General features: G+C 40.5%; 1 pseudogene; it reads left to right on the top strand.

The window, feature by feature from the left end:
- Positions 1-4785: 4785 nt before the first annotated feature.
- Positions 4786-5414, top strand: LOC134371160 (U2 small nuclear ribonucleoprotein B''-like; annotated as a pseudogene).
- Positions 5415-11313: the final 5899 nt, after the last annotated feature.

Here is an 11313-nt window from a genome sequence, read left to right as displayed (position 1 = left end):
TGTACAGTGCATTTATAAAGTATTATTTCAGCCAATGCTGGGTTTCTGATCCTTCAGAAGCACAAGATTTCATTTGCATTAATGCATTAGTTATATACTCTGTGAGTGACTCTGTTTATTTGTAGTGTCAGGGAGTAAACATGTGACTCGTCAGAGAAAGGACTGGTTGAGTGGCATGTTCTTTGACTTGGGCCCCTCTTTGCTCCATATCCTGTGGCAGGATGGGGAAAGGGGAGGGTTGAACGTGACAGCTGTCAGCTGTGAGGGTGCAGCTGCTAAACATGTCTGTGACCATTCTAGGGGTGAGGGCTTCTGAGGCACTTTGGGGCTTGTGACTTCTCCTTTAGTTTGTCACCAATTCCAATCTAAGAGTGAGAGTATCCCTCTGTGTACCTATTACAGCCACTGACGCTTTGATCTCTTCCTCATTTACACACACACACACACACACACACACTCTCGCTCATACACATACCTGTATAATGATGGTTGCATGTTGCCATTTCCTATCTTCACCATTCATTCATTTATCAGCTCACTGATTTTTTGATTCATTTACTGATTTGTTTATTCATCATTGACTTATTCATTCCTTTGTAGATCAATATTGGAAAGATTTATGCACAACAGTGACTCAATCCTAGCGCAAAATGTTTTGGAGAGCCACCTGTATTCTCTGTCTACACCACTTCCTTTTCAGTGTCCTCCCAATTTAGGCCTCTGTTAGAGCTGGTCCCCTCCCCTCCCTTGCTCCTTTTCTCCCATCCTCCCTCCCACTTTAATGCCTCTGATAGGCTTTGTTCAAGGAGATTGCCCACAGGTTTAGGAGGTCAGGGCTGACTGCCTGGAAAGACATCTGTGGGTTGGTGACAGGTGCAAGGTGGCACCAGGGAGCAAAAGAAGTTAACTAAAGATCTGTAGCAGAGAATACTATAAATATTTAAAATCTCAACTCAGAGAGTTTCTCACATTTTCTTTTACCTCTCCAATAGTAGCTCTATGGTACCATCTGAGAGTACTCTAGGGTGGTAAATGGGAAGGGATTGTTCTGGAGCCCAGAGATCCAGTGTGCCTGGTACTGTGTTCATGCTGGGACCACAGAAACAACCAAGGATCCCACAGCTTACTGATGATTGTTAGTCTACCACCTCTTCTGTCCAGTCTAGAACCTGGTGTCTTCATTTTCCTCTTCCCACCGAACAGTCTTTCTACTCCAGCTCCACTACAACCAACCCCTAGAGAGGTTCTTAAGTAGCATCTATTTTATTCCTGAATTCTTGGTCTTCTTTCCATGCCCCATTTCTTGCATCTGGGCTTCTATCTCTGAGTCCATTCCCAATAACCTGGCCAGTGTCCCAATTTCCTCTTAAAACAAGAGCCTCCCTTTGCCTCACCACTCCAGCTTGCAGGGACCAAACTCACAAACATCCCCACTGCTAACAGACTCCTGGCTTGGTGTCCTGGACTTCTAAGGGAACTCCACCTTGAATGCCCCATTTCTGTGCTTCACACACCTGCTGGAACCCTTTCCCTCCTCAACTGCTGCTCAGAACTTTGCAGTTGTACTTGTTCTGCACTGTGCACAAAACCATTATTAACTGCAGCTGCAACTGCTTGGTTCCTTTTCCCTCCCTTGTGTTTTACCCCGGGGGACAGAGATACTTCCAAGTCCCGGTGCCTCCTTCCATTCCATCCATCTGCAAGTACTGCTCAGCCTGGCTGAATTTCACAGAGTGACACAGGCAACAATCATGCGTGAATTAAAAGTTATGGCATTTGCTGTTCTGTAGATTCATGCCACAAAAAAAGAGCCAAAACTTGGATGAGTGGAGAAATTTTAAGGCCACATGCAAATCCCCTCCAAGTGAAATGTTTCAAAGCAAGGAAAAGACAAAATGCTGCCTAGCTTTGCTGTTTCCCCATTTTACATCATGCAATATGACTGTAAAATATACTTAGGGTTTATGCTGTGCAACTTTCTTTTATGCCAATCCCCTTATAATGTGATTGTTTTGTATGACTTCATCTAAGTCATTTTGATGTGTCTTCAGAGGATCTGCTTAGTAGTAGGATATTGTATTAGTCCGTTTTGTGTTGCTATAACAGAAATACCTGAGACTGGGTAATTTATAAAGAACAGAGGTTTATTTGGCTTATGATTCTGGGACAGCTGCAACTGGTGTGGGCCTCAGGCTTCTTCTATTCATGGCAGAAAGTGGCAGGCAGCCAGCGGGTACAAGCAGATCACATGGCAAGAGGAAGCAAGAGAGAGAGGAGGTGCCAGGGTCTTTAATACAAACAGTTCTTGTGGGAACTAATAGAGCAAGATCTCACTCAGGACCCCCACCCCCCAGAGAGGCATTAATCCATTCATGAGGGACCCGCCCCCATGGCTCAAACAGCTTCTAGCAAGGCCACATTGGGGATCAGATTTCCACATGAGCTTTGGTGGGGACAACACATCCAAACTCTGTCAGATATCATAGTGGAAAGAGCAAAGGTCTATGTCCTGGTCCAGACTCCCTGGAACCTACTACCTATTTAAGCTGTGCAAAGCACTAACCTTTATAGGGCTCAGTTTTCCCATCTGTGAAATGGAAATAACATTTCTCAGCCTGCCTTACAAGGTCATGAAGACCAAAAGATAAAGCCTTGGGCTTGCCAGTTAGCTTAGTTGGTTAGAGTATGATGCTGATAACACCAAGGTCCAGGGTTCGATCCCTGTACTGATCAGCCACCAAAAAAAAAAAAAAAACCCCAAAACAAAAAAAAACCAAGATAAAGCCCTTTACGAACTTTACTCATTATATAAATGTCAGATATGGCTGTGAGAATACAATAGTGGTAAAGAAATATAAGATGTTTATACACACACACACACACACACATATATTTAAAGTTGTTTTCTTTGACATTGTTACCAAAGACATTTATTTTAGGTTATTTGTAAACTTTTCTGAATATTACATTTATTTATCATTTTATTATAAACCACTTTGTGAAGTCAGTTGAAAAGCATTATTGTTTCCATTTTATGGATGAAAACTGAGATTAAGAAAAGGTAAATATGGGATTTTACCCAAGATATTGGGGATAAGCAGTAGACCTCAGGTCCCCTGTTTCCCTGAGCCTCTCTCTAACCAGCTCCAGCACCTGCATTCTCCCCTTGTCTAACCTCCCCTGGGCCAGGGGCAGAACAGAAGCAAGCCCTTGGGGGCCAGGCAGGAGAGCGAGGGGATGACTGACCACCAATGGAGGGGTGGGTGGCTGGGCTCCCCAGAGTAATGGGCCAAAGTTGAATTGTAGGGTGGGAGCAATGTTCAGGGATCTAGTCAGAGATGAATTACCAAAAGAATAAAAAAAAATAATTCTGAGTGGATAAATACGATAGGCAAAAACCATATAAGCAGACGAAGACTAAAGCAATCACAGTTGACCTACTGTAGTAGACAGGAGTCAGGCTCAGGCACAGGGTACTCTGGATTAACTTTCTGGGAAGGGGTCTGTGTGCTCTTTGAAGGCTTGGGCGTAATTCTGAGGATGTGCCCTCACTCGACTCAAATGCTTTAACTCATTTAGTCAGTTTGCATGCACGTATCAACACAGATTTATTAAGGATTTACTATGAACCATGGGATGTGTTAGGTACTAGAGATATAATTGTGAATAAACACATATATGGTTCTTGTTCTCCTGAAGCACATAGTCTAGTGCAGCGTTCTCCACTTGGGCACTATTGACATTTTGTTGTGGGGATTGTCTAGGGCATTGGAGGATGTTTAGGATATCTGGCCTCTACCCACTAGATTCCACCTCTCCAGTTCTAAAAACCAGAAATGTCTCCAGACACTGAGACATTGCTAAATGTCACCAGGGGGGAAGAAGAGGACTGATCACTCAGAGTTGAGAACCACTAGTCTAATATTAACAATTATTAACAATTACTGAGCATTTCCAAAGTACCAGGCACAGTGTTTGGCACAACTAGCCAAAAGGTAGATAATGGAAAATCTGAAGCAGGCCTCACTTAAACAATTCATTGCATTCTCCAAGGATGTCTGTTTTTTCCATAACTCACAAGGACCAATTCCAAGGGCATGTGCACCATTTGCAGCCAAGGACTCTGGTTTGCCTGTGCGCTTCGGTTCAACACGACACATGTTGAGTCATATGCTTACAAAAACATATTGTTTGTTCTCAAATCTGTTTGTGCCTATTGTACTTGTTATAAGTGTACAATTTAATTAGGGAGTACATAAACTAATTAAAAGGAGTATGAAGACTTGTTTCTAAGAAAATTTAGTGGAATGCTTTGGAAAGATATGATAAACAAAACTTTGTTTAACTGAATATGAATAAGAACAACTGTAAAAATGCAGAAAATATTGTAAAATCCAGAAGACATAAATTGTTGCTACACTTTAAAGAATCCCAAACTGGAAATTGTTCCCAATGCATTATGGATCTGGGTTAGTAAGAATAAAGAAGTGAAGTACAGTTAGCAAATTGTTCTCAAAGAAATGCCCTTGCACTACAAAAAGATGTATAAATAAATGCATATTTATATGTTTTAAGTTAAAAGAAAATGTTTAACATATGTATGGTGTTTAATGATTCTCTGTTTTTAGTTTATCAACCAACAGTCTATCTCAATTGCTTCAGATGAGTAGGATTATCTCATATTATCCCCATTTTTGAGATGAAAAATTGAAAGAGAGGGAACTTGCTGAGTGCTAACTGGAGACAGTGTAGGCCTCAGGCTATTTGAGCAGTTGAACCCAAAACATGGATATCAAACCAAATCATACAATTTATATCAATGATATGAATGACAAAATTTGAAAGAAGAATTGAAGAGATTCTTGTATGCCCTGTTGTCTCAGTTTGGTCATGTAGTAGATACTGTGGCAAGCCTCCATCGTATTTCAGGAACTGGGCTCATCAATGAATGCCTTGAGACAGTTGCAAGGATTCCCATTTTATGGTAAACCAATGTGAATCCAGTATGCAAAAACAGATTCTCATACAATTATCTAAAATATGTGGCACTTTTGCTGATAAAGAGCTGAAAAAAGCCAAAACTATAGGACTGCAACAACCACAAACAAAAAGTCCAGGCAGGGAATATCAAATTCAGTTAACATCCAAGGAAATTGAACACCAAGTCCTCAGTTTCCTGATGACCTCCAACTATACTTTGTTCCTTAATAATTTACTGCAGAGACTAATGGGATGATGTTGTCCATGCTGTTTAGTTCCCTGTATCCAAGGAAGTACGTGTAATTCCTGGGAGGCATAGCATTGCTCTTGTTGAATTTAAAAATGACAGGCAGGCTGGAGCTGCCAGGGATGCTTTACGAGGACTTAAGATCACCTCGTCCCATGCCATGAAGATCACCTGTGCTGAGAAATAACGTTTGGGATAGTCATCTTTAAGAGATTTAATATTGTTCATGGTGTTTGTTTTGATAACGTTTGGTCAGGTCGTTCTAATAGCTGGGAGGTGGGGGAAGTGAAAGTGAAAAAAAAATAGAGAGGTAACTTAACTAGGTAACATCTAAGGACATGGTGAGCCAGGAATGAAATCTGGGTGTGCCTGGCTATGGTTCAAGCTCAAGACCACAATGCGATGCACAAACACCACCGCCAGCCCGCACAAGGATGCTCTTGATTACATTAAAATTAAGGATTTCTGTTCAGCCAAACACATCACGGACAAAGTTACTAGATGGTAAATTGGGAGATGTTTGCAATGTCTAAAACTAACAAGGGTTCAATATCTAGAATATACAAGGAATTCCTAAAACCAAAAAGAAGAAGAAAGCAATCCAAATGTAAAAGTGGATAAAGTGTGTGACAGGTAATCGACAGGAAAGGAATCCCTAAAGACTAATAAGCATATAAAGAAATAACAATGATTTTGGTAATTAGATAAAAGGAATTTAAAACAAGAAAGAGATATCACTCTGTGCCTCTTTGGTGGGTGTAAATTGGCTGGATAATGCCACGAATAGGCAGGGATGCAAAGATATGGGAATCCCATGCATTGCTGATAAGAATGCAGTTAAAAGCAGCCACTCCAAGGGTGATCTGGTCTCATCCTAGGACCCACTCATTTCTCTCCTTGGTGTATATCCTCCAAAAATATTCACACAACTTTATTTGGGGATATGTACAAGGATGTTCAGTATAGCATTATGGGTTAGCATGTCTTCTAAGAAACAGATACCAAGATGTGAATTAAACCAATTAAATATACAAAGAATTTATTACGGGGAATACCTGTGAGAGAAAATGGGGAGGCATGGGAGACCTGATATCACAATGCAAGTCTGACTCCAAGTAAAGCAAAGAGGGAAGGAAGGTTAGTGGAAGTGTGCTGAGGAAGCTTCTGTAAATCTACAACGTCCTCAAGCCAAAATCAGCTGTGAGAGAAATCCTGTGTCTCCCAGAAATGGGCCTGTCTTAGTGTCTTTGTTGCAGTCAGTCATTGGAGACGAGCAGCCTGGGACAAGCTGGCCTTGGTTGAAGCCCAGAGATGGATTTCAGAGTAGCTGGCCTTTGGTCAATTATACTCCTTGTGGTTGGAGGTCTGTGGCGCACGTTCTCATGGGTGCCACACATCATCTGGAGTACCGGGAGGAGGAAGGCGACCTGCATGCCAATCGTGGGGAGTGCGGATAGATAAAGCGTGGTGGACACCCACCAGCGAGCAGTTAGAAGCAAAGAAGTAGATGTATATCTAACAGCATGAAAACAAAGTGCAGAGCAAAAAAAAGATAAACAGAATAGATATCCAAGACAATAATATTTACTAAATTTAAGATATATACATGTATGCATACAAAAAGATAACACACAATATGCAAGGGTACACATATAAACCAAAAGACTGCTAGGGAGAAAAAAGGACTGTATAAAGAAATATACAAAAAAAGGCCTCACATGGGATCAAAGAGGATAAAGTGTCTTGAACTGAATATAAGTAATTCAATCTCCTGACTCTGAGGATCTAAATAAATCAACACAGTACCCACCACCTACCTCCCCCAAACTCCTGAACACAGAAGCAGCCTCTCTAGAATTCTTTATTGGCAGCAACTATAAAAGCAGTCTTCAGTTATAAAAACAGCAGCTCTCTGTCCAGTAGACATGGACCCCATTCCTGGTCCTTTAAATCACTAGCCCTATCAGTGCCTCACTTTGCAGCAAATACAGACACAGCAGCACGGCACACCTCGCCTAAGAACGGCCTCAAGCTGCCCACCTGCCTATTCTGTCTCTCAACCTCTCCCTTCTGGCTGACTTCTGGGTTCTCCATACCTGCCCTGGCCCCTTGCTGCTTTTGTTTGTTTGTTCTTGTAATGTCTTTATTGAAATGTAATTCACATACCATACCATTCACCCATTCAAAGTGTAGGATCCAATGGCTTTTAGTGTAATTGCAGAGTTGTGCAAACATCACCACAATCATTTTAATCACCCCCAAAAGAACTACTGCACTCCTTATCCATCAACCCCCAATCCTTCCATGCCTCCCCCACCCCAGCCCTAGGTAACCACTAAATCTACTTTCAGTTGCGATAAATTTGCCTGTTCTGCACGTTTCATATAAAAGAAACCATACAATGTGTGGTCCTGCTTGACTGGCTTCTTTCATGTAGCACAATGTTTTAAAAGTTCATCTGGGTGGTGGCATGTATCAATACTCCATTTTTTCTAAGGGCTAAATATGGCTATACCACATTTTGTTTATTCATTTTTCAGTTGATAGACATTTGGGTTGTTTTTACTTTTTGGCGATTATGAATAATGCCGCTATGACATTTGCGTACAAGTTTTTGTGTGGACATATGTTTTCTTTCTCTTGGGTGTATACCTCAGAGTGGCATTAACTTTTGAGGCACTGACAGGCATTTTCCAAAGCAGCTACAACATTTTACATTCCCACCAGCAGTGCATGAGGGTTCCAGTTTTTCCTTATCCTAGCCCACACTTTTTATCATCTGTCTTAACTGATTATGATCCCCCAATACTTGCTATTGGCTCCCAGCTCCTCCTGGACTCAGTGACCTTAGCTGTCCTGCACTCAGTTGGTATGCTCCTTGATTTCAGGACTCGTCAGTGTTTCTGGTGCAAGGCATCCACCATCACACGGGCAGAATTAGTCCTTGGCTTCCTCCAGTAGAAAAATAATGGGGTTCTTAGATTCCACCCCCAAAATAAGAGAGGAGAAAAAGGAAGATCTTGAATGTGACTGACAGTTACCTTAGCCCTTGTGAGGATAATTTTGTACATCAAGTTGACTGGGTTAAGGGATTCCCAAATATATGGAAAAACATTATTCTGGGTGTGTTTGTGAAGGTGTTTCTGGAAGAGATTAGCATTTGAATCAACAGACTGAGTAAGATCATCCTCACCAATGTGAGTAGCATCATCCAGTCTGTTGAGGGCCTGAATAAAGCAAAAAGGTGCATGAAGGACGAATTACCTCTCTCTTCTTTAGCTGGGACATTATCTTCTTTCTCCTGCTTTCAGACTTTGGGTCTCCTGGTCCCTGGGCCCTTGGACTTGGAGTCTTACACCAGTGGCTCCTCCAGTTCTCAGGCCTACGGTCTTGGACTGAATTACACTACTGGCTGTCCTGAGTCTTGAGCTTGTTGGTGGCAGATTGTAGGACTTCTTGACCTCCCTAATCACATAAGCCAATTCCTATAATAAATCTCCTCTTTAGCTATCTGTCTACCTATCTGTCTGTCTGTCTATCTATCTATCTATCTCCTTTTGGTTTGGGTTTTCTAGAAAACCCTGACTAACACAGCCCTTTTCTTTTTCCTCTCCTCCAGTTGCTGGAATAACAAGCCGAGGGATCCAGGAGGGGCTGACCTGGGGACAGCAGCCATTCTGGAATTCCAATCTGAGAGTGACAAGAAGGATAACATGACCAGTGCAATGACCAATTCAGAAGTGAATTCTCATCTCCTTAATTGTTTTCATTTTCTGTGAATGCACAGATAAGGGAGAGAAGAGTTAGCGTTAGGCATGGCAATAACTAATAAATCACTGTTTTTACTGACAGTAATTTACAATTGATAATGTTAACTGTTCTTCTTATCAATGACTTCTCTTTTATGGCTGGCCTATTTAGAAACAACTGTTGGCAGTTGTATCATTTCTCTGTGTTTCAGGCTGAAGAGTTCTAGTACAGGGTGAGACAGATTTCAAGATTATCATGGCTAAAAGAAATGCTGTCAGCACAGAGGAAAAACATCAGAAAAGTCATGAATTGTGTTTCTGTTTAACTCCCATTCTGAGGCTGGGATCATTTAAGTAGAGATTTCTGCCTTGGAAAATTGACTTTGGTTTGGATTCCTCAAGCATATTTGAATTTCATCACAGGAAAGCAGGCTCAGAGAGCACACTTTCCTACACTAATGATTCTATACAGGACAGACGCCTTTACTTAACAGCCACTTAAACTTGGGAATAGATTAAACCCATTAAGTAGGCCAGTGTTTTCTCCCTTACTGTGGTAATTAACCAAATTGCTAGCTTAGTTGGAACCCAGATGATTATACTTAAAGGATACCCTAGACCTATGGTTTCAATATTTTTATTTCAATAGGCATGACTAGGAAATACGTTCTCAATTGATTTAGTTTTGTAACGTCCTTTATTTATTTATTTTTTTGGCAGATGGCCAGTATGGGGACAAGTAGGAACTTTTAAAACATGAACTCTCTAGAAGTGTAATTCACATACATTTAACTGTACCCGTTTTGAGAACTGATCAATGAGTTATACATTTGAGTAAGCACTGTCATAATCAAGATGTAGAACATTTCTATCACCCTTTCTTTCTGCTCTTTGCCATCAATCCCTACCTACTTTCTGGCCCCAGGCAGGCACTAGTCTACTTTTTTGTTACTAGATTAGTTTATAAGAATTAAATATAAATGGAACCAGAATGGTTTTGAGATTTATCCATTTTGTCACACGTATAGTTGTTCCTTCCTATTTACTACATAATAGTTCCATAGTGTATGGATATACTATATAACAATAAGGTAAAGTTTACCTCAGGAATGAAAGGTTGGTTTAACATTGAAAATCAATAAATATAATTTGCCATATGATCAGAATACAGGTGAAAAATCATATGATATATGTAGAAAACGTACTTGAAAAAATTGAACACCCATTAATGATAAATACTCTCAGCAAACTAGTAATAGAACAGAGTGTCCTCAATATCTATAGAAACACTTCTATAGAAAACAAGATACTTAATGGCTACACTGTATATTTATCGCTGTATAACAAATTACCCCAAAACTTAGTAGCTCAGACAATACATGCTTATCTCACAGTCTCTGGGGGTTAGGGATTCAAGAGCAGCTTAACTGGTTGGTTCTGGCTGAAGTTCTCTCATGAGGTGACAGTTAAAATGTCAGCTGGTGCTACAGTCCTCTGAAGACTTGAGTGGGACTGAAGGATTCACTTTCAAGATTGCTCATTCACACAGCTGTTGATAGACGGTTTCAGGTCCTTAACCATTGTTTGTAGGAAGCCTTTAGCTCCCGTCATACGGATCTCTTCCTAATGTTTCTTGACTGTCCTCATGGCTTGGCATATGGCTTCCCCCAGAGTGAGTGACCCAAGAGAAAAAGAAAGCAAGAAGGAAGCCACAATGCATTTATGACCTAGTCTTTGGGAGTCACATACCATCACTTCCACCAGAGTCTATTCATTAGAAGCAAGTCACTGACTACAGCCCACATTCAAGGGAAGGAAAATTAGGCTCCACTTTTTGATGGGAGGAGTATCAGAAAAAATGTGGATATATTTCAAAACCACCACAATGGGAAAAGATGAAATGCTTTTCTCCAGGAAGATCAGGAACAAGGAAGGATAAGCACTGTGAACACTTGTTTAACATTGTCCTGGAGGTCCTAGCCATTGTAATACCCGTATAGCAAGGAAAAGAAAAATGCATATGGATCAGAAAGGCAGAAATAAAACTGTCTTTATTTGCTGATGACATGTTTGTAAACATAGAAAATTCAAATGATCCTACAAAAAAAATACTAAAATAAAAAAATAAGTTTAGTAAAGTTTTAGGATACAAGTTCAATATTCAAAATTCAAAATATTTCAAAATTCTGAATTTCCATATACTAGAAATAATCATTTGTAGACTGGATTTTAAAAGTGCCATTTGAAATAGTATTAAAAATACATAAAATAGTTAGGAAGAAGTTTAACATGTGCAAGATGTGCAAGACCTGTACACTGGAAACTACAAAACATTAC

This window comes from Cynocephalus volans, chromosome 2 (assembly GCF_027409185.1).
Source record: "Cynocephalus volans isolate mCynVol1 chromosome 2, mCynVol1.pri, whole genome shotgun sequence".
NCBI lineage: Eukaryota > Metazoa > Chordata > Mammalia > Dermoptera > Cynocephalidae > Cynocephalus > Cynocephalus volans.
This window is presented reverse-complemented; position numbering and strand designations above follow the sequence as displayed.